Source organism: Schistocerca cancellata, chromosome 2, assembly GCF_023864275.1.
Source record: "Schistocerca cancellata isolate TAMUIC-IGC-003103 chromosome 2, iqSchCanc2.1, whole genome shotgun sequence".
Classification (NCBI taxonomy): domain Eukaryota; kingdom Metazoa; phylum Arthropoda; class Insecta; order Orthoptera; family Acrididae; genus Schistocerca; species Schistocerca cancellata.
The window spans coordinates 694,016,211-694,028,985 of NC_064627.1; the positions used below are offsets into that span (position 1 = coordinate 694,016,211).

The 12,775-nt window shown below is 44.1% G+C and overlaps 1 protein-coding gene across 1 annotated transcript in view; it reads left to right on the forward strand.

Moving 5' to 3' along the window:
• The window catches only part of LOC126157624 (damage-control phosphatase ARMT1-like), a 140,558-nt gene that overhangs the window by 115,840 nt on the left and 11,943 nt on the right, over positions 1–12,775 (forward strand). The gene's annotated exons all lie outside the window — the stretch shown is intronic.

A 12,775-nucleotide genomic window follows, 5' to 3' on the forward strand; every position in this document is an offset into this window, starting at 1 on the left:
AGTGTCTTGAAAGGAGGCTATAAGGTGAACATAAGCAAAAGCAAAACGAGGATGATGGAATGTAGTCTAATTCAATCGAGTGATGCTAAGGGGAGTAGATTAGGAAATGAAATGCTTAAAGTAGTAAATGAGTTTTGATTTCCTGGGAGCAAAATAACTGATGATGGTCGAAGTAGAGAGGATATAAAATGTAGACTGGCCGTCGAATGGCGCTAGCTGCGCAGCATTTGTGCACCGCCGCCGTCAGTGTCAGCCAGTTAGCCGTGGCATACGGAGCTCCATCGCAGTCTTTAACACTGGTAGCATGCCGCGACAGCGTGGACGTGAACCGTATGTGCAGTTGACGGACTTTGAGCGAGTGCGTATAGTGGGCATGCGGGAGGCCGGGTGGACGTACCGCCGAATTGCTCAACACGTGGGGCGTGAGGTCTCCACAGTACATCGATGTTGTCGCCAGTGGTCGGCGGAAGGTGCACGTGCCCGTCGACCTGGGACCGGACCGCAGCGACGCACGGATGCACGCCAAGACCGTAGGATCCTACGCAGTGCCGTAGGGGACCGCACCGCCACTTCCCAGCAAATTAGGGACACTGTTGCTCCTGGGGTATCGGCGAGGACCATTCGCAACCGTCTCCATGAAGCTGGGCTACGGTCCCGCACACCGTTAGGCCGTCTTCCGCTCACGCCCCAACATCGTGCAGCCCGCCTCCAGTGGTGTCGCGACAGGCGTGAATGGAGGGATGAATGGAGACGTGTCGTCTTCAGCGATGAGAGTCGCTTCTGCCTTGTTGCCAATGATGGTCGTATGCGTGTTTGGCGCCGTGCAGGTGAGCGCCACAATCAGGACTGCATACGACCGAGGCACACAGGGCCAACGCCCGGCATCATGGTGTGGGGAGCGATCTCCTACACTGGCCGTACACCACTGGTGATCGTCGAGGGGACACTGAATAGTGCACGGTACATCCAAACCGTCATCGAACCCATCGTTCTACCATTCCTAGACCGGCAAGGGAACTTGCTGTTCCAACAGGACAATGCACGTCCGCATGTATCCCGTGCCACCCAACGTGCTTTAGAAGGTGTAAGTCAACTACCCTGGCCAGCAAGATCTCCGGATCTGTCCCCCATTGAGCATGTTTGGGACTGGATGAAGCGTCGTCTCACGCGGTCTGCACGTCCAGCACGAACGCTGGTCCAACTGAGGCGCCAGGTGGAAATGGCATGGCAAGCCGTTCCACAGGACTACATCCAGCATCTCTACGATCGTCTCCATGGGAGAATAGCAGCCTGCATTGCTGCGAAAGGTGGATATACACTGTACTAGTGCCGACATTGTGCATGCTCTGTTGCCTGTGTCTATGTGCCTGTGGTTCTGTCAGTGTGATCATGTGATGTATCTGACCCCAGGAATGTGTCAATAAAGTTTCCACTCCCTGGGACAATGAATTCACGGTGTTCTTATTTCAGTTTCCAGGAGTGTAGATTTAAGTGTCAGGAAGTCATTTCTGAAAGTATTTGTATGGTGTGTAGCCCTGTATGGAAGTGAAACGTGGACGATAAATAGTTTAGACAAGAAGAGAATAGAAGGTTTCGAAATGTGGTGTTACAGAAGAATGCTGTAGATTACATGGGTAGATCACATAACTAATGAGTAGGTATTGAATAGAATTGGGGAGAAGAGAAATTTGTGGCACAACTTGACTAGAAGAAAGGATCGGTTGGTAGGACGTATTCTGAGGCATCAAGGGATAACCAATTTAGTATTGGAGGGCAGTGTGGAGGGTAAAAATCGTAGAGGGAGACCAAGAGATGAATACACTAACCAGATTGAGAAGTATGTAGGTTGCAGTAGGTACTCGGGGATAAAGTAGCTTGCACAGGATAGAGTAGCATGGAGAGCTGCATCAAACCAGTCTCTGGACTTAAGACAACAACAAAAACAACAACAACATGACTTGGTTGCATAGCGGTGCGTTTATAATTTTCAGGAACTTGTGGATTCAAATCTTGTTCAAATGTTGTCGGGTACATATAAATTTTATTTTTAAATCCTGGTCGAAATAGCTCGGATCATTATTTTTATTCAGTTAATTGGTTTAAATGTAATTTTTTATTTCTGTTCGTTTGCTGTGCCATTTTATTCATCATATTAACATTTTTATTCACTCATTTATCATTGGGATTCTTTGTCCATGCGATTTTAATGATTTTTATCTCTTAAGATTTTAATTTCTTATATTTTTATCTTTTTATATTTTTATCCATGTCAAGCATTTGTTATTTCTATTCGTCATACTGCTTGAATTTCATTTTATGTATAATCCCTGCTTTCATCTAAATCCTCATCTGTGTTATTTTGTCCATACTGCAACAAGAATTTTTGTTGTAAATATCTGTATGTCGATTACCATCCAAAAAATGTAGATCTTGTAAAGAAAAACACATTTTTGAAATAGTTGCACAGCAAATGTAGGTAGTTTATTTCGCCTTTTGTTTTGTAGCCAGCATTTTCAAACGTTTAAATATTATGATAGGTAAACAACCATAGCCGGCCATTGTGGCCGAGCGGTTCTAGGCGCTTCAGTCCGGAACCTAGCTGCTGCTACGGTCGCAGGCTCGTATCCTGCATCGGGCATGGATGTGTGTGATGTTCTTAGGTTAATTAGGTTTAAGTAGTTCTAAGTCTAGGGAACTGATGATCTCAGATGTAAAGTCCCATAGTGCTCAGAGCCGTTTGAACCCTTTTTTAAACAACCATAATTAAACTGAAACTTCCTGGCAGATTAAAACTGTGTGCCGGACCGAAACTCGAACTCGGGACCTTTGCCTTTCGCAGGCAAGTGCTCTACCAACTGAGCTACCCTGCGCTAGTTCTGCAAGGCTCGCAGGAGAGCTTCTGTTAAGTTTGGAAGGTAGGAGGCGAGGTACTGGCAGAAGTAAAGCTGTGAGGACGGGGGCGTGAGTCGTGCTTGGGTAGCTCAGTTGGTAGAGCACTTGCCCGCAGAAGGCAAAGGTCCTGAGTTCGAGTCTCGGTCCGGCACACAGTTTTAATCTGCCAGGAAGTTTCATATCAGCGCACAATCCGCTGTAGAGTGAAAATCTCATTCTGGAACCATAATCAAAATCACATGTACAAAAATTCCAAATAAGAATGATAGAAAGAAAAGTTAGAGCGAATGAAAAAGTTATCATGATTCTTAAAATGAATCATCAAAGGATCAGAAATAAAACAAAATTACATTTAAACTAAGTAATTGAATAAAAATAACGTTCAAAGTTATTTCGATAAATATTTAAAAATAAAAATGTCAAAGAGTATGAGGTGATTAGTACCCAGAATCTTCAGCATGTCAGAAATATACCCTAGCCATTGTACTGTGCCATCACTTTGTAAGATGTAAGCATTTTTAGGTCATGCGAAATTCTTTGCACTTTTGCATCAAAGTATTGGTTCACATTGTAAGTGGTCATCATTGGCGAAACTATGGTAGACGTTTGTCGTCTTCCAAGCAATTTTAATACGTTTTACCAGTTACAATGACCCGAAATTAGTTATTTTCCTTGGCTGCACACAGCTACTTTCATGTTCTGGTGAATGCACAGCCACCACTGTCGTCTGCGTGATGTGGGATGTTTGGGAATTTTCTGTTCTCCAGGGGTTGGAATAGCCTACCTCATTTTTTATATACCTTAGTTTCATCGTCCTTCAAGAATTTTCGATATATGGTTGTAACAGTAGCAAGTGAACAGACGACTAGATTCGCTGTTCGAGAGATTCTTACTCCCAGGCGCCAGGCCATGACAATGCACCTGTAGCGACTATCGACCAAGTCGCGTGTAATGTCTTTGTTTGGCAAGCTCTCTGTGAGCAGTTTGTGGTCGCGCGCGAAACAATAAACACGTGTTCCGAGAATCAAGAAGGTGTATATCTGTATATGTGTGCTTCGTACCCATAAAATCGTGCTTATTACCTGTTGTAAAGTGTACATCATTGGATCCAGCAATCCTACTACAATAAACCCATACTGGTGACCCCGAATTTATTTGCGAGTGCTACAGTGAACTCTCGTACCGTCGAGCAGTACACAATGGATCGCTTGCCACTTGCTACACCAAGCACATGTGCCAACTAGGTTTTCCAATGGAGACTTCGGCTTTGTTTTCCAATTATCCACCTTATGTTCGCAATGTTTCGACACAGTTTCTGAACACACCAGCTAGCTGTACGCAACAGGACAGTGCTCCTACATTCCCACAGCCATGTGTGCCGGCATCAGGTATGAACAATAACTTTTCGTTATCGTACATGAATCAGCAGTTGTGCGACAGTGTTCTATACCAACAGAACGTTATTCTTGGACAAAACTTCGCATGCGAACGTTTTAAGTCGAATGTGAACTTTCCACATGTTCTGAGTGCTCAACAATGGCCGACACAATGTGCTCAAACCCCAGTGACTATGCTTACAAGTTTTCCAAGTGGCAGTGTGAACTTTCCACCCGCGTCAGTGGTGGTACACATCGAGCCAGACGTTCGTGACGGGAAATTTCATGTTTATCCCATAACTATGGATTTTGCACCAGCCCCCCTACCCCCCCCCCCCACAACACTATTAGCATCCACTTTACGAGTGTTTCCAACAGCACATGCTGTTCCTGCCTCGTGTGTTCCACAAATGTTAGGTGATTATAACAATTTTAATGCACCTGTTGGGGAGGGGCCTGGAATCTGTACTCTATCATTCTCCACACATCGGTCGACTACGGTTGACTCCACGGCGCCGGTCCATTCTATGCCTGTTGGTGTTACTCCATCGACTGCCCGACTCGTTGATTTCTCGACCACGGTCGAGTCAACTGTGTCTACCATGCCGCATGCCACTGACACTTTTGGGAACTGGTACACCAATACCGCACCTGAGCCAGTTATGCTGCAGAACTATGGACAGCGAGTGACAGTTTCTGACAAACAGTTATGCCAAGACTCCCCCATCTGTTGGCCTAAGCTACCGCCCCTTCGCAGGGACCACCCATGGTTTGCCTCAGTCGACCATGTCCTGCATCTACACGGTGTCACTGATGACAACTCAAAGTTCCTTTGCTTACTATGTCACCTCCATGATGAACTGGACCTGATCTGTGATATTGTAGCTTCGCCTCCCACTATGGACAAATATGCGTTTGCCAAACGCACCATCCTCAAGTGCCTATCCATGTCTACAGAGGATGTTATCCGCCTCATCAGTCACAAGTAGTTGTGTTCCAGATCGCCATCGCAGGTCTGGCATCATCTTGATTCACATACATCATCTGCAGGAAGCTACACTTTGGACCATCTGGTTGCTCAAACTTCCTCCAGAAATTCAAATTCACCTGCTCCTTGTAATTTCGGCCCCACTGGACGCTAAACTGAAGATCACAGACCAGGTTTACAACATTCTGCCACCCCCACATTCCTCAGGCCTCAGGGGTTGGCACACCTGCGCAGCAGTTCTATCGTGTGGTACAGAGTGCTCACAACTCGCTCCGCGCATGTGCACAGAGCCAACGCCGTCTACCAGCTGCTGCCATAACTCCTCTCCTACCAGCACTACTGCACTGCTGCCATCGAAGGAATCTTCAAACACGACTCCCTCCACTGCCACTTCAGCGTCAGCCAACTCGACAGATGATGCTACGCGCCGTTCTGCTTGGTGTTATTTCCATTCCCGCTTTGGTGATGCAGCTAAGAAATGTCGTTCTCCATGTGTGTTTCCAAACTAATAGCGCGACCCAATTCAGGTGCTATGGCCCGTGTAGCATCATACAGACGCCTGTCCCTTAACACTTCTTCACCTCACATGCCTGGACACTTGTATGTGAAAGATGTGGGTCTTGTCTTCCATTTCTAGTCGACATAGGGCCAAGGTTAGTGTGATACCTTTCTCCGCAGGTATTAAATTCGAGCGTCAGCCTTGCCCCCTGCTTTGAGCTGCCAATAATTCCTTGATCCAGTCTCATGGAATTACTAATATAGACCTTAAACTGCAGGACATTAACACTCCCTTACAGTGGACTTTCGTTATCGCCGATGTGGATGAACCAGTGCTCAGGGTAGATTTTCTCTTAGCCCACGCCCTTTCACTAACCTACAAATAGGTACACCAATCTTTAACTCAGTAGACCGTACCACCAGTTCCAGTATTTCTTCTCTCACATCCAAGAGTGCCACTCTATTGTGCGAGCTAGCTGAAGCCACTGTTGCAGTGCTCTCTCTTAAATCACACAACAAACTTTTGGGCTGCAACATAGCCCTCTGCTTATGCATTGCCGCCGTGCAAGCTCATGGACACTCGTACGCAGGTCACCCAGCTGTCACACAAGGCCACGCCCCCATCCCCCGCATCACCTCCTCGCACCCACCGCCGATGCTGTGTGACTTTGCTATTGCCAGACAGAAGTTGTCCCGCGACAGTACCAAGTACCCGACCAAGCTCCACGACAAGAACTACCAGTGAATCGTCGCCACTGCTGCTGATCCGCTGGCCTGGGACACACAAGTGTATGCATTAAGGTAGTCATTCCGCATCAGGTGCAGGTCCATCATCCCCGTCAGTGTTTGCAATAAACAACAATACTGTTCATAGGATCAATACCATGGAAGGTCCACCGGTATGCACAAAGGCTAGGCGTTTAAACCCTGAAAAACTTAAACACACCAAAACTATTATTCAGGAAGTTTTAGACAGTAAGACTCTTCGTCCTTCTTCTAGTAGTTGGTCATCACCCACTTATTTGGTGCCTAAGAAAGATGACACCTTCCACCTCTGCAGTGACTATCGGGCACATAACACCAGAACAATTTTGAGATAATTATCCAATCCCAAATATTCAAGATTTTCCTTCCCAACTGCATGGGGCACAAATTTTCAGTGTAATAGAATGTCACAAGGCATACCATCAACTGCCAATGGCACCAGAGGATGTTGAAAAAACTATCATCATCACCCCGTTTGGATTGTTTGAGTATCTGTTTATGCTGTTTGGCCTTGAAAATGCTGTAGAGATGTGGCAATGGTTCATTGACTCATTGGTTGGAAAACTGGACTTTGCATATGCATACCTGGATGACTGGTTAATTTTTTCTTCCTCACTTGAGGATCACAAACAACGCTTAAATGCAGTGTTATAACTATTACAAGCAAATGGTGTCGCAGTGAACAATGCTAAGTCACAAAGCTGCACTAGTGTCGCTTTTCCTGACCACATGATTTCTGCTGACAGCATCCGCCCCCTACCCGAAAGGGTCGAGGCCATTAGTATAGTGCCTTTGCCCAAAGACTTTCAGGGCCTCCGTCACTTCCTTGGAACGGTAAATTGCTACCGCAAACACATTCCCCACACTGCCAACATAGAAGCCCCACTGACGGATGCTCTCACAGGAAAAAACACTTCAGGGTTTTGGGCAGTCACATGGACTCCAGATATGCGACGCACATTTGATAACCTCAAGTCAGCCTTACAGATGGCCGTTACGCTCGCACATCCCATTGCTGATGCTCCCATCTTGCTTACTACAGATGTGAGTGATACAGCAGTGGGGGTGGTACTTCGGCAATCCATGGGTTCTGTTGTACAGTCACTCATATTTTTCTCTCACAAACTGTCCGCTTCCCAACGTAAATGGTCGACCTTTGACCAGGAACTATTTGCTATTTATAGCGCTATCAAATATTTCCAAGACAATATCGAAGGTCGCCATCTCGTGCTATTTACTGACCACGAACCACTGATATACGTTTTCTGCAACCTAGGCAAGGACTCATCGAAAACGTTTTCGTCATATGGACCTCATATGTCAGTTTATAAATGACATACATTACGTCAGAGGAGTAGACAACGTAGTGGCCGATTTTTTATCTCGTGTGTCGATATTATCTTCACAACTGGACCTCAGCGAACTCCTAAATTGCAAATAGATGATACTGAATTCGCCACATTGCGCTCTGATGCTAAAACAGGACTCAGACTAGAGTTCCAGACACTTCCTGGGTTCTCGTCACCCATCTAGTGCGACATTTCAACAGGATGCATACATCTGGTGATCCCTGCAGCATTTTTAATAGTATTCACGATTTGGCACATCTTGCCATATGCACCACCACACATCTGGTACTGTAATGTTTCATTTGGCCTGGGGTGATAAAATAATGCCGCAGCTGGGCACGAGCATGTGTGGCTTGTCAGCGCGCAAAAGTAGGGCTTCATGCACAGCCCCTCATGGGTAATTTCAGTGTGGCAAAACGAGGATTTCAGCACATACACATCGATATCGTTGGGCTCTCACCCCCCTCGGGTCCCTTACATTACATACTGTCTGCCATTAACAGGTTTACCCGCTGGGTAGAGGTAATTCCCCTCAATACTATCACAGCCAACACAGTGACCCGAGCCCTTTTATTAACCCTACGACGCCCAAGCCTTTTTTTCTAACTTGGATGCCTAAGGGGGGGGGGGTTCAGCGAACCCACAGGTATTAAATAAGTTTACTGAGGAAAAATTACAACTTTCAAAATGGTTTATGTATTTTAACTAAGGCATTGGTTTATAAATGTTGTTTATTGTTATAAATATTGTATTGAGTGAATAAAAATTGACATATTACAATAAAAAATACAGATGTGTTCATATACAATAGACTACTCTGAGTCCTCAACCTCAAGGTAAGAGACACACTTCACAATTTTTTCTGAATGTGTGTTACACACATGTTTATAACACTGTCCACAATACTGTTTTGGTTTACTTAGATTGTTGTGCTTCTGCTTCTTTGTTTTAGCTTCTCTTACACAAATATGGCACAGACCTTTCCCTGCAGGAGGCTGACGTGCTTCTGTTGTCACTTCTTTGATTTTCTTTTGTAGAATGGTCTCCATTTGGTTAGATAACCCTCTTGCATTGGCACTTCTTTCTTCTACCTGCAATTTCACTAGTTCCATCCCAGCTTGCAGAAGATAAATTTTCCATTTGTTGTGTTTCTTTTCATTCCATCTTGGATGTTGCTGGATGAATATGGTGGTTGCATTGATAGCACAAATGTTGATGAGAGAGTAAAATACAGATAGAGGCTATCTCTTTGTTCCCCTCTTGCAGGTGTACATACACGCCATTTGATCAATACTATCAATTCCACCTTTAGTGGAATTATAATTGCATTTATCTCAGTTTTATTCTTCTCTCCTCCAACAGTGCCTTTATCTTGGTGCATTGTTGACAACATCAGTAAGTTTTTACTTGGTTTCGTTTTTGCTACGTAGGACACCGAAGTTACTGGAGGCCTACCTGTTGATGGGTCTGTGAACAAGAACATTCATGAATATGACTCTCGATTTGACGTGTTCTTCATTATGTCTGGAATATGCTTCCTGTTTGACTGGAGAGTTCCTACTGTAGTAACTTTGTAGTCTTGGTATAACTCTTCCGCCAAATCCACCGAAGTGTAGTATTGGTCTGTAGTAGTATTTCGACCAGTATTTTTCACAGGTGCTACCAGACATTTGATGACAGCTGCTGAACCCCGTTCTTCTTCCCACAAATTCTGAACATTACCTGCATAGGGTTCCTCATTCAAGACGTATCTGCCAACTGCATCGGGCATCATGCGTATAAGGATGCCATACTTGCCCGACTTATCTGTCATAAATACTTTGAAGGGGCAGCGCCCTCTAAACAAGATCAGCATCTCATCTATGGTGAGGTGGACCCCTGGTTTACACAGTAGTGGAAACCTATTATTCCCTTTGTTGGTAACATCACAGAGTTCTGTGAACTTGTCTGCTTCCCTTCTTAGCTGGCGGGTACTTTTGTCATCAAACCTTATGATTGCAATAAGTCCTTGAAACGTTCTCTTGCCATAATACCCTTGTAAACTGGCCGACCCATTAGGTCTGACCAAAGATCGTGTACACTGACAGAATTGTCCTTATTTGCCCCCATAAGTATCAGGATTCCTATAAAGGCATACAATTCTTTCTCATTAGTCAAAGTAACGTTTTGCCTAACTACCTCTTCATTTGAAATGTTTTACTATAACATCCATGATGCCAGGCGTAAGAAGTAACTTCAAGGCTTCTCCAGGTGAATGGCAAACACCAGCTGTAGTTACTCCTGCCTGCTCTCTTACTATATTAGCAACTGACCTCCGAGGAATTCTAGGCTGTGTGGTTACATACCTTCCTCCAGACTTGGCCACAATAACATCCTGATGGTCACTGCCTGAAGCTGCGGTACCTTCATCTTCTCTAACATCCACATCACTTTCTCGATCTGAATCATACTCCATAACACCATCCTCATATTCACTTTCACTCCCCGAGTCAGAATCTTCATCTAAAATTTCATTCAGAACTCTTTCTAAAGACGAGTCACGTATTCGTTTAGTCATTTCTAAGTCTAGGTGTGAACTGCAAGTTTACAAGATAAATAACAGCTGACAGACATCAACAATCATTTCCTCTGAAAGTAAACCGATTGTTGTGAATATCAAGAATACCAACCAACAAGAAACTAACTTGCATTGTTGTAGATATGAGAAATACGAAATCCTACTAAGGGAAATTTTCTATAGCATGGAAGCCTAAGGGGGCGTTTGTTGGACCCATAATAAGTTTATTTATTTTTTCTTTCAAAGCAGGAATTTTCTATAAAATATATTGACACTAATGTTTCATAAAATAGCCAACAAACAATAACTCAAAGGGATTATGTAGTATGAAACTTACTTGGGCAAAAGCAGGGGACATAAAAAAATTGTGGGTTCAACGAACCCCCTCATTAGGCGTCCTAGGGTTAATGTGGACCTCGCACTTCGGCTGCCCAGCTTCTATCACCACCAACCAGGGTCGCCAGTTCGAGTATGTCCACTTCTGGCAAATTTGTGAACTGTGCAGGGTGAAACAATTTAGGACAACAGCATACCATCTCCACAGCAATGGTTTTGTCAAATACTGGCACCGAACGCTTAGAGCTTCCCTGATGTGCCATGGAGGTAAGTGGGCTGACGCCTTACCATGGGTAATGTTAGGCGTTTGGGCCACATACAAAGAGGACCTTGGCGCATTCCTGGCAGAAGTACTATTCAGAGAACCCCTCACACTCCCAGCAGAAATAGTTAAGCATGTTAAGGAGCTAATTACTAATATTCGTGCGCTCCCTCCTCGACTGCACTCACTCCCTCCTGTATTCCAGCATAAGGACTTGGCATATTGTACTCACATCATGGTGCGCATTGACACCATCTGACCGGCACTCAGCCCTTCATATTCTGGCCCGCACTGAGTCATATCATGATGTAACAACACGTTCAAAGTGCTCATTAATGGCACACCTCAAACGGTATCTGTCTGCCACCTCAAACTGGTGTGGTCTCTAGGAGAACTGCCCGATACCTCACCCTGTCAGTCCCCACCCTCTACTACACCCACCTCGCACGAGGCATCTACTGACGGTCAGCAGGTGCATTGATTATCCACTTCAAGCAATAACACACAAACACACTTTACCAAAGTGACATTCCGACTGTGTCCCCGACCCTTCTTGCTGCTTGTATTTATAACCTTGTCAAAGAACTACTAAAAAGAGATATAGTTTATAAGTCACATGTACATCTGTTGTCATAATTTATGCAGAAAGGTTATTAATTTACATCGAGTGACATAATTTAACATGTTATTAAAATGACAGACATATTTGTTGACTTGACAGAATAATTCTTTGGTACAAAAAGGCCGTTTTTTAGAAGTTTGTCAACTGACTTCTCTAATTTGCATAAATAAGTAAATAACATGAATTATTAAGAATTACATTGGTTTTCGTCTAAAATAGGAGTGTTTACGTGAATACTGATTGAAAACGGTCCTAGTGAACAAATAGGTTTCACTGGGTGATTTTTATTTAAGGAGATCCAAAATACGTGATTTGGCCACTATTTTTCGTACTTCATAATAATTATTTAAGATGAACTTAGTGTTTTAGCATGATGACATTTGCTGCATCAGTGATCAAGTGATATTAACTATTGTGTGGGTCAGTTATTCAGTATAATTTAATGGGTTGACTGTTTATGGAGACATGTTATGCAATCATTGTTAACATACACAATAACTATTCTATAATCATAAATACTCGTTAAACTGGTTGAATTTGGAGGGTATCGCATACTTCGGTAAAGTAAAGCCTTTAATATGTTCCGTTACACAGTGTACATCTTAATAAGCTAGAAGCCAGTTTTAGACGTAATTCACTATTGATAATTTCGACGTTTACTTCCACGCAATCAAAAGATCATAAGAGACTGTAAACACCTGTGTTCTCTGCATTTGTAATCCCTCTGAAGCCCAGGTAAATACAAACATGTCAATAACCTCTCATGAAACCACAGCGCAGTCAGTATGATCCACTTATCTGAGCTTCCAACACTTCCTGTGTTACCTGTGGAAATTGGAGTCACTGACTGAAGTGGCGTTACACTGGGACTCCTATTAGGGAAGATAGTCAACCGAATACTCATCTGATCACCCAGATTTATGTTTTCCATGATGCCCTTAATTTGCTTAAGGCGAATGTTGGGAAGGTTTCTTTCATAGCACATGGCCAAATTCCTTTCACAGCCTTCACTAATTTGAGCTTGAGCGCCTCTCCAATGACCTGTCATCGTTAGGAAGTTAACATTCCTCATCCTACTTTTCTTTCTTCTCTGTGTCAGTGACAGAAGATGACTGAGTTTTGCTGGTACA